The following is a 13,905-nucleotide window of genomic DNA, read 5'->3' as shown; positions in this document are numbered from 1 at the left end:
GCTTCTCTCAGATAAGGTCAAGTTAAAGGAGCTCATCATCACCAAGCCCTTATTTTATGAAATGTTAAAGGGACTTATTTAGGAAAAAGAAAATAAAAAAACTTGTACAGTAAAATGACAGGGAACTCACAATTATTAACAACCACACCTAAAACAAAAACAAACTAAGCAAACAACTAGAACAGGAACAGAATCATAGAAATGGAGATCACATGGAGGATTATCAGCTTGGAGGGGTAGGAGGGAGAATGGGGCAAAGGTAAAGGGAATAAGAAGCATAATTGGTGCATACAAAATAGACAGGGGGAAGTTAAGAATAGTATGGGAAATGTAGAAGCCAAAAAAACTTATATGTATGACCCATGGATATGAACTAAGGTTTGGGAATGCTGGTGGGAGTGGGGTACAGGGCGAGGGGAATAAAGGGAAGAAAAAAATTGGGACAACTGTAATAGCATAGTCAATAAAATATATTTTAAAAAATTCTATAGGTTTCAATGTAGTAATTTTCCAACCCAGCATCATTTTGTACATGCCTCTAATGTGACATAACTAAGAATGTTAGTTGGATTAATGTTTAAAATATTGGAAAAAATCAAAACATTCTAAATGTCCATCAATAGGAGAACAATATGGAATAATATTATCAAATAAGTTGTACATATCATGGAATACTATATAGTGAATATAAAGAATGAGGCAAATCTCAGTGTATAATATAGAGAGATCTCCACCATGAAAAAGCAAGTCAGAGCAAAAGGAAAAGTTTAATCTCTATGTTTTTAAGAAAAGCCACAAAATATACCATACATATATGCATGTTTAAAAGTACACTTTAAAAGGTCTGGAAAAATACTAAACCAACAATAAACGTTATGTGTGGGGATAGGCATAGGAACAGAATTGAAAGGAAACCATTGGATTTTGCTATTGGGACATCATTGACTTTTGAAGGTAAAAAAGTCTCTTAGGAGTTATGAATGCCCCCCCAAAAAAAAACCCCGAGGATGTGAATGAAGGAGGTGGGAAGGAGAAATGAACATATAAAGAAGCAAGACTCAAAGTTCCAGAGAAAATGGAATAGAAATGTACAATGAACACAAGGCACAGAAAGGAGGGGCTTGGTGAGGACAAGCTCAGCAGACCAGCTGGTGATGTCTGGAGATAAAGGGACTGACTTCCAAATTCCACAGTAGTCAGAATTTACGTGAGATGGCTTTAAAGATCTGATTGGCTTTAGCTCTTTCCCAAGGCATGAAAAAAATCATCATGATAATAATAGTCTATTCAGAGGAATTTTAACAACATATTCTTAATTTCCTCTCTGACTGAAGACCAGGCAGCACTTAGGATACATGTTCCTATGAGAGTTTCTTCAATAGTACGAAGGTTCTAGTTTTTAAGTGTATTTTTAAAAATATATTTTATTGATTATGCCATTACATTTGCCCCATTTCCCCCCTTTACTCCCCTCCACCCTACACTCCCCCTCCCACTCCCTTTCCCCCTTTAGTTCATGTCCATGTGTCATAAGTTCTTTAGCTTGTACATTTCCTATACTATTCTTACTCTATCCCTTTCTATTTTCTGCCCACCATCTATTCTACTTATTCTCTACACCTTTTCCCCCCTCCCCCCTCCCAATCCCCTGTTGCTAACCCTCCCTGTGATCTCCATTTCTGTGTTTCTGTTCCTGTTCTAGTTGTTTGCTTATGTTTTTGTTGTTAGGTGTGGTTGTTAATGAATTGCTGTCATTTTACTGTTCATATTTTTTATCTTCTTTCTCTTAGATAAATCCCTTTACCTTTTCATATTGTAAGGGCTTGGTGATGATGAACTCCTTTAACTTGACCTTATCTGAGAAGCACTTTATCTGCCCTTCCCTTCTAAATGAAAATTTTGCTGAATAGAGTATTCGTGGATATAGATCCTTGCCTTTCATGACTTGGAATACTTCTTTCCAGCCCCTTCTTGCCTGCAAGGTCTTTTTTGAGAAATCAGCTGACAGTCTGATGGGAACTCCTTTGTAGGTAACTGCCTCATTTTCTCTTGTTGCTTCTAGGATTCTCTCCTTAATTTTAATCTTGGCTAATGTAATTATGATGTGCCTTGGTGTGTTTCTCCTTGGGTCCAACCTTTTTTGGACTCTCTGAGCTTCCTGGACTTCCTGGAAGTCTATTTTCTTTGCCAGATTGGGGAAGTTCTCCTTCATTATTTGTTCGAATAAGTTTTCCACTTGTTGCTCTTCCTCTTCTTCTTCTGGTACCCCTATAATTCGGATATTGGAACATTTAAAGATGTACCAGAGGTTCCTAAGCTTCACATTTTTTTTTGAATTCTTGTTTCTTCATTCTTTTCTGGTCGGATATTTCTTTCTTCCTTCTGGTCCACACCATTGATTTGAGCCCTAGTTTCCTTCCCATCACTCTTGGTTCCCTGTACATTTTCCTTTATTTGACTTTTCATAGCCTTAATTTTTTCCTCTAATTTGCAACCATATTCAAGCAATTCTGTGAGTGTCCTGATTACCAGTGTTTTGAACTATGCAAGTGATAAGTTGGCTATCTCTTTGTCACTTAGCTTTAAGTTTCTGGAGCTTTGATTTGTTCTTTCATTTGGGCCTTTTTTTTTTTTTTTTTTTTTGTCTCGGGACTCCTGTTACATAGAAAGAGACAGAAGAACACCTTTTCATTAGGTGTTCACCAGGGTGGGGCAACCCACATCACTGCATTGTGACACTGTATGTGGAGGAGGGGTCAGAGAGGGAACAGTGCCCCCTTGCTCAGCTCTCTGCTGGTTTTCAGTCACTTCCCCTGTTACCCACAATCATATTGGGCCCTTCTGCTGCTGATTCCTGGGTGGGTGGTTTCGTGTACATTCTAGGACCGTGTGGGTCTCTCCAACAAGCTCTCCTGTGAGGCTGGGAGTTTCTCCTGCTGCTGCCTCAACCTCCACAGGTATTTTCAGTCAGAGGCTTTGAGGCTTTATTTCCCCATACTGGAACCCTGGGCTGTGTGGTCTATCTCACTCCACAGTTGTTCCTCCTGGTTTATCTGCAGGCAAATGTGGGACTGCCCACTCCACAAGCTGCCACCTTGCTCGGTCTGCAAGCTGCTACCCTGCCCACCCCTGTCCTCCTGCCACTGCATTGCTGTGAGTCCTGTCCACCTGGCTGTCTGTCTCCACCCCTCTTACGGGTTTGGATGAATGTTTCTTCTTTAACTCCTTGATTGTTGAATTTCCATACAGTTCGATTTTATGGCATTTCTGGTTGGTTTTTGTTTTTAAATTTGTTATTGTCCTCCTTTTTGTTGTGTGAGGAGGCACAGTGTGTCTACCTACACCTCCATCTTGGCCAGAAGTCAGTATGAAGGTTTTAAATAAGTACTTTTCAACCAAAAGAGAAACTGTGGGTTTTTTTTAAAGTTTTATTGAAGTATAACTTACATATAACAAGCTTACCTTGGTTTTTATTATTATTATTATTATTATTATTATTATTATTATTACTCCTCACCTGAGGACATGTTTATTGATTTTAGAGAGGGGGGAAGGGAGTGGGGTGGGAGAGAAACATCAGTGTGAGAGAGAAACATTGATAGGTTGGTTGCTTGTATCAAACCTGTAACCTAGGCATGTACCCTCTCAAAGGATCAAACCTGAGACCTTTCAGTTTACAAGGATGCTCCAGCCAACTGAGCCACACTGACCAGAGTAAACTTACCTGTTTTTAAGTGCACAATTCATTTTAATAAACTCACAGTGTTGTGCACCCATCTATACAATCCAATTTTAGAACTTTTCTTTCACCCCAAAAGACCCCTATGCTGAATTACAGTCAATCCTTTTTCAACCTCTAGCCCAATTGACAACCACCAATTTATTATCTGTCTCTATAGACTTGTAAAAAGGGAAATTTTAATGCATCAAAATTTTTATAGCATTGTGGAGCCCTCACAATGTCTTCATCTGCAAATAATGTTCATTTTCATGAAACTGAACCCCACAGAAGAGAGCCTGGACAATAAGAGTTCTTGGTTCTCCAAGTCTGACAGAACTGTTGGGCCTGTGAGTAAGGGAACTTCAGTTCTCCAAATTTCAAGAAGAGTTTTGAGTAGGTGTGGATCACTTAAATCTTGGTTCTTTTGCTATTTATCCACTAGTAAGAGTTGACATATTCTCAGGACTTTCCAGGCTAACTACTGAATAAAACACAAATACATAGCCAGGTTTATCTTCCAAGGGCAAATTTTAATTCTCAGTAGTGCCATAATCACATGAAGAGGAATAGAAATGTTTTCCTGCAGACTCATAATTTATAAGCCACTTCGGAATCAGTGGAATCTGTCCTGTACATCCCTTACTGGATGTTATAATATTAGTATTGTCTTTTTCCCTCCTCACCCTCTTCTCCACTCTGCTTTCAAATTATAACCTCTCAGGTCTTCTATGAAAACAAATCAATACTATTGTTATTACATGAACCGTACCCTTCACTGGATGCTCCCTTGACCTAGCTAATGCTATAAAAGCAGTACTTGTAAGTTCTTTTTTTATCCTCACTCAAAATTTTATTTTTTGAGAAAGAAAAAAACAACATGAGAGAAAAGCATTGATTGGTTGCCTTCATATGCAAACCTGCAACCTAGGTATGTGTCTTGACTGGGAGCTGAACCTGAAACCTTTTGGTTTATGGAACCATGGGTCAACCAACTGAGCCACCTGGCCAGGGCAGTACTTGTAAGTTCTTGATTAAATTCTTGGCCAAGGTCATACTCTGTCTACAGAGGATGGGAGGTTGTAGTAATTTCTTCTAGTTATGAGCACATATACACAAAGTCTGTCCAGAAAAAGTCTAGCCATTGTTAATATAACAAGAACAGTATGCATGACATCAATGTAACCTGGCAGCCAAGGAGAGTGGACTGGAATGCACATGCATAAACAGTGATGACTTCACTGTACTAATTAGTGGGGGTGGTATGTGACATTGAGTGAGCCTGTGTGCTGTGCTGTGTGGTCATTGTATTCAAAATGACTGAACGAGTAGAGCAACAAATCTGTATAAATCTTGCATTAAGCTTGAACATTCCTTCATGGAAACTATTCCAGTGATTCAGAAGGCCGCAGCTATGGGCAACTGGTGATTGGCAGCTTCATCATGACAACATGCCCATTCATGCATCCTGTCTCCTGCAGAGTTTTTTTGTGAAAACCACCCAGATGGCTCAGTTCCCCAATGGCCCATATTTGGCACCCCATGACTTTAGGCTTTTCCTGAAACTGAAATCATATATGAAAAGGAAGAGGTTTCAGTCTATCAATGAGATTCAGGAAAATATGACTGGACAGCTGATGGTGCCTGGAAGAACTGTGTGAGGTCCCAAGGTGCCTATTTTAAAGAGGACTGAGGGATAGGTGTCCTGTGTAGTTAGTTTCTTATATTTTGTATCTTCTTCAATATATGTTTCTATTTTTCATATTACACGAATAGATACCTCCTTGATAGACTTTGTATTATTATATACTCTCAGGCTGCATTAAAAAAATTATGTATAGCCCTGGCTGGCGTAGCTCAGTGGATTGAGCGTGGGCTGCAAACCAAAGTGTCGCAGGTTCGATTCCCAGCCAGGGTACATGCCTGAGTTGCAGGCCATAACCCCCAGCATTAATGTTTCTCTCTCTCTCTCTCTCCCTCCCTCCCTTCCCTCTCTAAAAATAAATAAGTAAAAATCTAAAAAAAATTTAAAAAATTATGTATATTTCATTGATTATGCTGCTACAGTTGTCATGATTTTTTCTCTTTGCTCCCCTCTGCCTTCTTGCCCCATTCCCTCCAGCAATATCCCCCACTTTAGCTCATGTCCATGGGTCATGCATGTAAGTTCTTTGGCTTCTCCCTTTCTTATACTATTCTTGATATCCCCCTGTCTATTTCGTTCCTACCAATTATGCTTCTTGATCCCTGCACCATTTCCCCCTCCCCGCTCCCAGCTAATAACCCTCCAAATGATCCCCATACATATCATTCTGTTCCTGTTCTGGTTGTTCGCTTAGTTTTTTATTTTGTTTTCATTTTTTTAGGTTCAATTGTTGATAGTTGTGTTTGTTTTCATTTTAATGTTCATAGTTTTTATCTTATTTTTCTTAAATAAGTCCCTTTAACATTTTGTGTAATATGGCTTGGTGATGATGAATTTCTTTAGCTTTACTTTGTCTGGGAAGCCCTTCATCTGCCCTTCCATTCTAAATGACAGCTTTGGACTTCCGGCCAAGATGGAGGCATAGGTAGATATACTTTGCCTTGTCACAAAACCAAAAGAAGGACAACAACAAATTTAAAAACAAAAAATAACCAGAACTGCCAGAAAATCAAACTGTATGGAAGTCTGACAACCAAGGAGTGAAAGAAGAAATATTCATGCAGACTGGTAAGAGGGGCAGATAGGGGAGGCCAGGGCAGAGAGGATGCACAGCAAGGTGGTACCTGGTTGACCATGTGGTCCCACAGTCAAGTGTGGATAAACTGGGGGGAAAAACTGAGGAGCTAGACAGACTCCTCAACCCAGGGCTCCAGCACGGAGAAATAAAGCCTCAAAATCTTTGGCTGTAAAAGCTTATGATAACGGCAATGGCAGGAGAAACTCCCAGCCTCATGGAAAAGTTAGTTGGAGAGACCCACAGGGACCTGGAATGTACACAAGCCCACACACCCAGGAATCAGCACCAGAAGGGCTTAGTTTGCTTGTGGGAAGTGGGGGAAGTGACTGAAAGCCTGCAGATAGCTGAGCAGGCAGCATTATTCCCTTTCGGATCCCTCCCCCACATACAGGCCACAACCCAGTGATGTGGGTACCTTGCCTTCTTGAATACCTAAGGCTCCACCCCTTAGAATGTAACAGGCAGCCAAGACAGAAAAAAAATGGCCCAAATGAAAGAACAAATCAAAGCTCCAAAAATAGAACTGAACATTGAAGAGATAGCCAACCTATCAGATGCAGAGTTCAAAATACTGGTAAGCAGGATGCTCACAGAAATGGTTGAATATGGTCCCAAAATAGAGGAAAAAGTGAAGGCTATGAAAAGTGAAATAAAGAAAAATATACAGGGAACCAATATGAGAGGGAGGGAAGCTGGGACTCAAATCAATGGTTTGGAACAAAAGTAAGCAATAAACATTCAACCAGAACAGAATGAAGAAACAAGAATTCAAAAAAATGAGGAGAGGCTAAGGAACCTCCAGGACAACTTTAAATGTTCCAACATCAGAATCATACCGGTGCCAGATGGAGAAGAAGAGAAACAAGAAATTGAAACTTATTTGAAAACATAATGAAGGAGAAGTTCCCCAATCTGGCAAAGGAAATAGACTTCCAGGAAGTCCAGGAAGCTCAGAGAGTCGCAAAGAAGTTGGACCAAGGAAGCACACACCAAGGCACATCATAATTACAATACATAAGATTAAAAATAAGGAGATAATCTTAATAGCAGCAAGAGAAAAGGAGAGAGTTACATACAAAGGAATTCCCGTTAGACTATCAGCTGATTTCTCAAAAGAAACCTTGCAGGCAAGAAGGAGGTGGAGAGAAGCATTTGAAGTCATGAAAGGCAAGGACCTACATCCAAGATTAGCCTATCCAGCCAAGCTACCATTTAGAATGGAAGGGCAGATCAAGAGCTTCCCAGATAAGGTCAAGTTCAAGGAGTTCATCATCACCAAGCCCTTATTATATGGAATGTTAAAAGGACTTATCTATGAAAAAGAAGATACAAAATATGAACAATAAAATGATAAAAAAACTCAAAGCTATCAACATCTGAACCTGAAAAACAAAAACTAAACAACCAGAACAGGAACAGAATCACAGGAATGTAGCTCACAAGGAGCATTATCAGTGGGGAGTGGGAGAAGGGAGAATGGGGGAACAGGTACAGGGAATAAGAAGCATAAACTGTAGATACAATATAGACATGAGAGGTTAGGAATAGTATAGGAAATGGAGAAGCCAAAGAACTTATATGTATGGCCCATGGACATGAACTCAGGGTGGGGGGGATGCTGGTGGGAGAGGGGTTTCAGGGAGTAGGGTGATAAAGGGAGAAAAAATGGGATGACTGTAACAGCATAATAAAATATATTTAAAAAGATAAAAATAAATACTGAAATTTAAAAAATGATAGCTTTACTGGATACACTAAAATGGTTGCATGTCCTTTCTTTTAATCACTTTTATTATGTCTTGCCAGCAAAGTTTCTTTTGAGAAATAAGCTGATAGCCTTATGGAAATTCCTTTGTAGGTAACTCTGCTTTTCTCTTGCTGCTTGTAAGATTGTGTCTTTATCTTTAACCCTTGGTATTTTAATTCTCATGTGTCTTGGAGTGGTCCTTTTTGGGCCCAACTTGATTTGGACTCTCTGTACTTCCTGGTCTTGCATGTCTAATTCCTTTGCAAAATTAGAGAAATTTTCTGTCATTATTTTTTCAAAGAGATTTCCGATTTCTTGCTCTTTCTCTTCTTTTGACACCCCTATGATGTGAATGTCAGACATCTTGATGTTGTCCCAGAGGTGACTTATCTTACCCTCATTTCTTTGGATTCTTTTTCTTGTTGTTTTGATTGGTTCTTTTTTGCTTCCTTATATCCAAATCATTGATTTGTTTCGCAGTTCATCCATTCTATTGTTGCTTCTCTGTAAATTGTTCTTTATTTTAATTAGTGAATCCTTTGTTTCTGATTGGATCTTTTTTATGCTCTGGAGATCTTCACAAAGTTCCTTCACCATCGTCATAACCTGTGTTTTGAACTCAGCATCTGACAGATTGCTTATCTCCATTTCGTTGAGCTCTTTTTCTGGAGTTTTGATCTGTTCTCATTTGGACCATGTTTGTTGTCTCCTCACTTTGTCAGCCTCCCTATGTTTGTTTCAATGTATTAGGTAGAGCTTCTCTAACTTCATGTCCTGGTAGTGTGGCCTAATGTAGGAGGTGTCCTGTAGGGTCCAGTGGCATAGCCTCCCTTATCACTTAAGCTGGGTATTCGAGGTGCACCCTGTGTGGGTTGAGTACACCTTCTTCTTATAGTTGAGCCTTGGTTGCTGTTGGCAGATCAATGGGAGGGAATTTTCCCAGGCAGTCAGCTGCAAGGACTGGTGGTGAGCACTGACCACCAACTTCTGCCATCCATGGAGGGTCAGCTGTTTTTAGGGACAGGGTGGAAGTGCTCCTATGTGGTCTGCAGCTGCCCACTGGATGCATTGGAACTGGGGTTTCCAGGGTGCTATAGGCCTTGTTCAGCCCCCACCTGTGTTTTGCCCTGGGCTGCTGTTCCTGAGCTATAAATATAAAGCAATCTGAGAAGGCTGCTGCTACTTGTGCTGGGCTTGGAGATTACCAGAAGCCAAACTGTGAAATCAATTTGGCTGCTGCTAGTGCACAGCCTAGAGCTCACTGAGCCCAGCTGTTGCTTGTTTGATATGATTTAGGAAGTTATGTAGCATGAACAAAGGCCAGTCATTCATATGGAAAAGCAGCGTGGGGGGGGGCGGTGGGTGCAAGTTGGGTGGGGTTGAGTCTCTGGGGGCCTCCAAGGTGGATCAATAGTGTTAGACAGGTTGATGGAATCTCAAATATGGCACTAGCCTGCTGGCTCCTTGACTCTGCAGGGGGAGGGCTCAGAAAAGGGACAGTAGCCTCTCTTTGCCCTGATGCTAGACACCAGCCTCTCCTAGTATGCCACTGGTGCTCATCAAACTGCAACTCTGGCACTGGAGTTCACAGAGTGATTCTGAGTAGGTGAGTCCATTTGTGGGTTCTTTAAGAGAAACTCCTTGGGGCTCCAGAAGTTCTTTCACTGACTCAATCCCCACGGTTTTTTTTTTTGCAGTAGAGGTTGTAGGGACTTAACTTCCTGGCACTGGAACCCTGGGCTGGGATCCTGGTGTGGGACTGGGCCTATTCGCCCCTGAGACATCCCTCCTGGTATTTTATCTACCACATGTGGGTGAGAGACAGCCCATTCTGTGCCTGTGCCCCTCCTACCATTCTGGATGTATGTGGTTTCTTTAATTCTGTAGTTGTCAGGCTTCCATTCAACTTGATATATGACGGTTTTGAGTGATAGTTGTTCTATATGTTAGTTGTAATTTTGATGTGGTTGTATGAAAAGGCTAGCCATGTCTGTCTATGCCACCATCTTGGCTGGAAGCCACTACTTGCCCTATTTACTAAAAGCAACTCATGGTTAGGGTGCTATTTTGTTCACCCTTTCAATTATGTATGACTCCCAAATATCACCAACAATTTGTTGCTAAGACAAAGCTGTGTTTATTGCTTACTTTGGTCAAAGAGAAACACAGCTTTTCAGAGTTTTGTCAGTCTCTTAAAGAGAGAAAGTCCTGTGAAAACTTATTTAGAATTTGAAGTTAGGCTTATGAAGGTCTTTCAATGCAGACTTGATTAGAATTGGGTAAGGGTCAGATAAATGGTTGATCAGATAGAGAGAGGAACTGAGGTTAGAAACCATGTCTCCCCTCAGGGTTCTGAAGACCAGTTCCAGGTTCTAATCCTGGCTTTGAATTTATTAGACACTCCTGTTTCCTTTTAGTAATTCTGTCTTTGTTCTCTAACCTGGTCTGACCAGCATACTTTTGCTTGCAACCCAAGTTAGATCTCCTATTTGAAACTAAAAGAACTAGATCTAAGAAAAGTAGCCATACCACCATTGCTAATTAAAAGATATTTGGGCATTTGTGATAGTAGATATGGCAAATTGATACTAAAAATTGTTTCTTTATTCTCTTGAATTGATGAAACTCCCATGGGCAACGTTCTTGGGAAATATTTTGGAGAAGGCTCTTTTGGATGAAAAATGTACTTGGTCTGTGCAAGTATTTTCCTGTTGTCAGAGTTTAAAAATCCCATTGATATAATATGGGAAACCATTTCCCCCTCGATCTCTGTCTTTCTTGATGGATTTTCAGAACTCAGCTTTGAGTCTCTTGCAAAACAGAGCATTGAGAAAATTATTTTGGAGAGTTTTTATGGTAAAATACTTCCTGTTAATCTCAAAACAAGTGTTCAGACATTTTATTCTACTTCATCTACATCTATTTGCAAAGCTTTTTTTATCTGCACTTTATCTGTGGAGACAAATTATCGAAAAGGATTTATGTTATGCTCAGTCTCCTTTGCTAGCTAGGTTAAAAGATTTTATCCAAGCAGCTTCAAGTGCTCTTATTAATATTGCATTTCCAAAGTGAAAAAATTTTGCTTTGTTTTTTGGATGTTATCTTGAAACATTAAAGTACAATGAAAAAAGAGGGCTTGAGGTATATAGCTTTCTCAGAAGAGGCCCACATTTTCTACAACACAAAAGACTACTGTAATAATATATGAAGTGTTCTGAGATGGGTTTTACTATTCTTCAGAGTTGATATACACTGTAGGCTGTTGACCACTTTTGGGGCAGAACAAAGACAGCAGGAATATAATGATCCACTTACTTCAGACAGCTTTCCAGTTGCATTAAATTTGAGCCAAACAAGTAGACCTTGCAAGACTTCAGCTTTGCTCTTGGAATCACCCTCTGCCTACTTCACATGTTCCTGGCATGTCTTTTATTCTCTTGTGGTAGAGAGGATGTGGAGTTGCCAGGTTACTGTCGATGAAGAATAATTTTTAGAAATAGAAAGTCAGTGTCCTGGCTCTGAATGATTCATATTGCACTCTGGGCCATGTTATGAATGTTAAACAGTTAACTATCAGTTGGTGCTTAATCTGTTAGATCTACCTCGATCCATAATTTGAGTGTGCACTTTTTGTTTTTGCTTTAAGTATAAAATAGATGGTTTATATTTTCCTTCCAGCTGATTCAGAAGTAAAATGGTACACTCATTTGGCATTAAAGTGTAAAAACAAAATGTTTACTAAATTAAGTGAAATGAGGTGAACTTTCAGCTTTCCACATCAATTATTTATTAAATTATCAAATTGGATTTGCTCTAAAACCTGACAGTTTTGGAATATGAGAAATGTGATTCAGAAACATGAAGGCCCTATTTTTTAGCCTCTTCCTCCTTTTGCTCAGGAAATTTGAGGTATAATCCATGGGCACTTTTCAGGGACATCCTTTCAAAGGATTTATTTATCAAGTTATGTGATGTTGGATAAGTCTCAAGTCTTTTCATCTGTGAAATGAGAATAATATTTGCCTCACAAAATTGTTGATAGCAGAATGTGAGGCATCCATTCATTTTGTTGTGTATGTATATCTGTAGGTATTATTATAATAGGCCTCTAGGAAATGTTAGCTATATACTAGTTTATTTATTGAAAAGATACTGTCGCTTGGTTCAATGTTCAAAAGATATGAGTTTTATGTTGTATCTTTTGAAATCTTTCCACTTGCTTCCCAGAAACATAATTCTCCTCCCTGGAGTCAACAGATGCATTGTCTTCTTGGATATCTTGCTTGAGATATTCTGTACATCTGAAAGCAAAAATATGTAGTCTTTCCCTGGCTTAAAAATTTTTTTGTAATTATTTATTTTTAGAAAGGGGAAGGGAGGGATGAAGAGAGGAAGAGAAACATCAGTGTGTGCTTGCCTCTTGCGTGCCCACAACTGGGGACCTGGCCAGCAACCCAGGCATATGCCCTGAATGGGAATGGAACCAGTGACTCTTTGGTTTGCAGGTCCACACCCAATCCATTGAGCCACACCAGCCAGGGCTTTAAAAAACGTTTTTTTTAATTTATTTTTCCCTGCCTTTTTAAAAAACATGAATAAAATCTTACTATTTTACGTCTTCCTTTTTGTCACTTAATAATGAATCTTAGAAGTTGTTCATATCAGTAGAATGATTTTAAACAACTGTGACTAAATTAACTTAGGCATAGCTGTATATTTGTGTGTGTGTGTGAGGGTGAGTGTGAAGGAAAGAGTGCGAGAGCTAGAGCAAGCTGGCCTGTTCTAATTTAATTATCAATTCTAACCCCTAACTACTGGATATTCATTCATACATTCACTTCATTCATTCATTCAACAACATTTTTTGAAGGCCTACCATGATTCAGACAAGGCTCTGGCAATACAGCCAAGAACAACAAGACAGTCACCTTTTTCCCATTGTAGTGAACGAACATGAGGCTGGACATTGCATTTTTGTCTCATCTGCTGTGTGGTGCTTCAGAGCCCCATGCTGGCCCTCCACGGCGGAGTCTCAGGCTCAAACCCCCAAGACTGTCCGCATCCCTCTGGTGTGGGTTGGGGTCCTAAAACGAGAGATGGCAGAGAGGGGAGTCTGGATCTATGGGAACATGGTGGGGAGCCCGGAGCTTCACGGGAATCTGGACACGGGGATGAAGAGGCCCCAGGATTCGGGGGGTACCACTGGCGGGGCGTGGATCCTCGGTGCGACTTTGGGGTATCAATCCTGGGTGTGAGAGAGGACATATGCCTGTCTCCTCCTCGCCTTGAGAAGCACACGGGACCTCGGAGACTACTTCTTTAGCTATCCCATTTTACAAAGATGGAACACCAAGGCCCAGGATGGCAATGGTCCGTACAGTTGCCCACCTACACCTGGGACTGTAGGGAGTCCGGAGACCGGAGAGTGGACAGGGTCAATTCATAGCGAGTTCAACGGTTGGGCTGACGGAAACCGATTAAGAAACTGGACACCTCTAGGTGTCTATTGAAAACTCGTGCAGTGGGAAGGATTTCGGACCTGCAGAGTGGTAGCAGGTCCGAAGAGCCAGGCGTGCAGTCTTCAGCCCTTTAAACTCCCGGTGCGCGGGAACCGCAGACCAACAGCCACAGGCTGACTAGGCGGGCGCGCACTCAAAGCAGCCCACATTTGCCCCAGCTCCGCCCCCTCGCCAATTGTTGTCCAATCAGCAACTCTC

The sequence above is a fragment of the Phyllostomus discolor genome, chromosome 3, assembly GCF_004126475.2.
Source record: "Phyllostomus discolor isolate MPI-MPIP mPhyDis1 chromosome 3, mPhyDis1.pri.v3, whole genome shotgun sequence".
In the NCBI taxonomy this organism is placed as follows: Eukaryota; Metazoa; Chordata; class Mammalia; order Chiroptera; family Phyllostomidae; genus Phyllostomus; species Phyllostomus discolor.
The sequence above is the reverse complement of the archived record's forward strand: the minus strand, read 5'-3'. Positions refer to the sequence as shown.